Below are 4,516 nucleotides of genomic sequence, written 5' to 3' on the forward strand. Positions count from 1 at the left end.
GTGTAAAGCCATGCTGGCATTTTTACTCTGTTTCTATTGATATCTTTTTTACAAAGCATTTCTGATGAACTTTTTGTGTGTTATGTTCCAACCCTATTTTTCTCATAAACCGTGTGATTTATATTATCTAAGTTTTCACAGCACTGTGGTTTCTAGGCAGGCATATGATACATTACAGCAGAACTGATAATTCTCTCTGCTAAGTTTTCTAAACTCTCAGAATATCTAGATCCTTGATTCTACTATTTATAATATTTGCTGTTTTCTAACTTCATGTTATGCATGAATTTGATGTGAATAATCACATTGTGCTTAGTTGCTCAGTCATATCGAACTCTTTGCGATCCCATAAACCATGGCCTGCCAGGCTCCTCTGTCCATGGGATTCTCCAGGCAGGAATACTGAAGTGGGTTGCCATGCCCTCCTCGAATAATCACATTAAATATCTGTAAACCATCAAGGGGAGAGGCTATACTCTGGGAGAGGGTCTGACAAAATTGAAAAAGGCATTTCCTGCAGGAGAATGTGTTTTCCACATAATCATGAAGTTTAAATACTGTTATCAGTTGAATAAGCTACTTTCCAATTTAGCTTCAAGAAGAATCTGTTTTCCCCCACTTACTGAAATCCTCAAGATCTGCCTGGCCATGGACCTTGGATGGCTTGACAGGAATCATCTAGTCCAGTCTCTTTGCTCCAGATGAGTCAGTGTGGCTCTGGGAAATGTGCTTCTTGCCAAGTTCGCCCAACTTTACCGGCAGTGATGGAGCCAAGTTTCACGGCTGTTCGTACAACCCCGGGCTGACTCCCAGTTACATGTTGTACAACTTTATATCCTTGTAATAACACTGCAGCTTGTCCCAAACTAGACCTACCCATTACCACAAGGATAGTTTTGTACAGCTTCTCAGACTGGTACAAGGAACAGGAATAGTAACATCCTTCAAAAGAGACCAGGCACCCTGGTGCTGCCTACTGGGCAGTCAGGACCCTGCCCACACCATCCGCCAGATGCAGCTCTCCCAAGACAGAACAAATGCTGGCATAATCACCTCAAACCTATTAAATGAGCACAAAGCCAGCTCCTTTCCTCTAAAAAAATCTCCTCCTTCTCGATTTCTTTCCCTGTAAGATGGGTTTGTCCTTTATGAATCATTGGCTTGAGTTATTCATTTATTCATTTGCATGAAAGTGGAGATGACTGCACAGGGTATTTTAAAGGTATAGAAGTATATGATGCTTCCCAGGTGTCACAGTGGTAAAGAATCTGCCTGCCAATGCAGGAGATGCAAGAGACGTGGGTTTGATCCCTGGGTCAGGAAGGTCCCCTCAAGTAGGAAATGGCAACCCACCACAATAAACTTGTTTGGAAAATTCCATGGACAGGAGCCTGGCAGGCTATAGTCCATGGGATCGCAAAGAGTAGGATACAACTAAGCATACAACAAACAAAAGTATATACAGGAGGACTTACCTGGTGGCCCGTGGCTAAGACTCCGCACTCCCAGTGCGAGGGGCCTATGTTCAATCCCTGTTTGGGGAACTAGATATTACATGGTGCAACTAAGACGTGGCTCAGCCAAAAAAATAAATAAATATTTAAAAAAATAAAGTATATATAGGGGAAAATAGTCTACTTTCATTTGCCAACTGGGAAAAAAAAGTACACATGCTTGATTGATGCTGCTTATAATGACAGAATAAAATCAGAAACACCTCCCTTGGTCACTTTCTTTAAATATACTCTTGTTTTTACTAAACTAATTTTGATTAATGCTATGTTTGCATCTTGGTGGCTCATGGTAAAGAATCTGTTGCAATATAGGAGACCCAAGTTCAGTCCCTGGGTTGGGAAGATCCCTTGGAGAAGGGAATGGCAACCCACTCCAGTATTCTTGCCTTGTGAATTCCATGGACAGAGGACCCTGGCAGGCTACAGTCTGTGGGATTGCAAAGAGTAGGACATGACTGAGTGACTGAAGCTTTACACCATCAGAGTTAGTTAATTGATTAGTCTGTTTATAGAACACGTAGGGGACCTGAGCATAATACCATAACTTATCCATTCATGTACTTGTTTATTGATTCATTAATTTCATTCTTCACTTATTTATCTCTGGGAAATCTCTTGGCTTGAATTATTCATTCCTTCATTTGTTCATTTGCTTGCTTGCTTACATGAGGTAATGTACACACAAGGCATACGATTTAAAAGGTATTGAAGGATGGGGACTTCCCTGGTGGTCCAGTGGCTAAGACACTGCATTCCCAATGCAGGGGACCTGGGTTCGATCCCTAGTCAGGGAACTAGATCCCGCATGCTTAGCTAAGAGTTTACATGCCACAACTAAAGAGTTTGCATATCACAACTATGACCGAGCACAGCCACATTAAATAAATAAATATTTTCCTTAAAGTTATTGAAGAGTGTGCAGGGGAAAACAGATCAGAACTTCTTCCCTGTTGCATCCCCCCAAAACCCACCTAGGAAAGGAAACTACTTATTACCAGGTAGACTTTTGTGTCCCTTTTCAGGATGGACCCTGTGTTCATGATTTTGTATGTTTGTGTGTGAGAGAAAGAGACAGATGGACAGACAGATGGGCAGACAGAGAGAAATGCAATATACTATGTGTACATGTCCCAGTGTTCTCACCCGGGGTGGCTCTGCCTCACAGCTACCTTGGGTAGTGTATGGAGATTCTGTTCATTGTCACAACAGGAGGTGGGCAGCCATTGGCATCTAACGGATGAGAGAGCCAGGATACTGCTTAACACCCTAGGATGCACAGATCAGTCCCCAGCAAAGAATGGTCTGACCCCAAACGACAGGAGTCTTGAAGTTAAGAATATACGGCTTTTATTATTATTATTATTTTACTTCTGAAGCTATTTGGACTATTGTTCCTCAAACAAGTTAGCCAGGGTTTTGGAAACAAAGGTTGGAGGAATTAGCTGCCTCAGCGAAGCCCCAGTTCCTTCACCTGGCCTCATTTACAAAGACGAGTGTAGACTGTGGAGAGGAGAAAGTTTAAAACTCACTGCAGAAAAGGAGTTTAATTTTGTTTTTGGATCCCCAGCATGGCTGTCAGTATGTGCAGGTTGAATGCACAGATGAGTAATTCATTGTGGGTAGGAGATGTATGAAATAAAATAAAATGTCCCATAAACTGTTCTTTCTTCAAATCCGAAACCCCCATATGCTCTGGAGCATTGATTAGAGACTGACTGAAGTGCCACAGAAGAGGTTACAGTTGCTAGAATCCTTTGGACCCCAAGGAGACAATGTGAGTTCCAAAGGAAATTTTCTATTTTGGAAACAAAGGTTGGAGAAATTAGCTGCTTCAGCGAAGCCCCTGTTCCTTCACCTGTCCTCATTTATAAAGACGAGTTATTAAAATAAATAGAAAGCTTGCCTGGCTTTTTAAACGGTGAGGCTCGCCACCCTCCATAAAAGACATTAGAACACACATCACCGACAGGGTAGAAGGTGTTTCAACTTCATCAAAAGCCTTGAAAAGGAGGACATCCTTTGTATCCATGCTTTCGGAAGTTTTGCAGGACTGGTATTTATTTTAAATCAGAACTGCTCACAAAGTGAACCCCCTTTACAAAATGCATAGGATGGAGCCATCCTAGAGATGACCTCTACCATTCAAGCCTGGACAGAGATATTATTTTTATAGAAAAAAAAAAAAGAGGATCTCTTTAATCAGCTTTAAAAAAACATCGTGAACAGTCACTTCTCTTATTTAAAAGTTTAACTTTACTTTCATCAATTTATAATCAGAGTTCCTCTGGTATGTTTGATTCCTGACAAACAAGGATAAAAGTCTTGTGCCCCCATTGCTAATGAGATGATAAAACAGCAGGGATCAAGTTTTTAATTACTACAGGCAATGCACTGGAGAGGTAGTGATGATATTTTCTATTGCATGTCTAAGTTGTAACTTCAGGCTTATGACAGTCCTGCTGTGCTCCACTGCCTTTGATGATCAGTCATTTTTGTCTCCTGAGAACACACAAAAATTTCTGAGCTGGGATCCTGGGGGGCTGGCAATTATTGGCATAACCTGGTACAGGTTCCCCTCTTCAACCAGGATGCTCAGTAAGGATCCAGGATCTTAATGCCTGCCTTTATCCCGAAAGGGAAATTGGACATTCGAAATGGCTGTGAACTTTCCTACTCAAATGATACCCATTCTCATTCCACAAGCATGGGCTTGCCATTAATAATGAAATGTTTAATTGAATGGGGAGATTTCTAGTACATATGTTTTCCCTTTCTTTTCAAAGTCATACTTGAAATTTTTTCAAAACCTGTATTTTTATACGCTTTTGTATTTGTCACTCTAAGCTCTTTCAACACATTTCTCACAATATTCTCTTTGTTACTGCAGACAGTTGATAACTGGTATTTTTAGAAGTGCCATTTGGGATCAAGTGTATGTCACACCAAGGTCACATGTTCTTATCCTGATGGAAATGGAATCTGGAAGTGGATTCCATTAATTC

The 4,516-nt window shown here is 41.1% G+C and overlaps 1 non-coding gene across 1 annotated transcript; it reads left to right on the forward strand.

Annotated features, from left to right (window-relative positions):
• Positions 1-2,235: 2,235 nt before the first annotated feature.
• TRNAG-CCC (transfer RNA glycine (anticodon CCC)) lies at positions 2,236-2,308 on the forward strand. Its single transcript has one exon. It is a non-coding gene; the product is annotated as a tRNA-Gly (tRNA).
• Positions 2,309-4,516: the final 2,208 nt, after the last annotated feature.

The sequence above is a fragment of the Giraffa tippelskirchi genome, chromosome 11, assembly GCF_054371585.1.
Source record: "Giraffa tippelskirchi isolate mGirTip1 chromosome 11, T2T-mGirTip1v1.2.pri, whole genome shotgun sequence".
NCBI classification, from domain to species: Eukaryota; Metazoa; Chordata; class Mammalia; order Artiodactyla; family Giraffidae; genus Giraffa; species Giraffa tippelskirchi.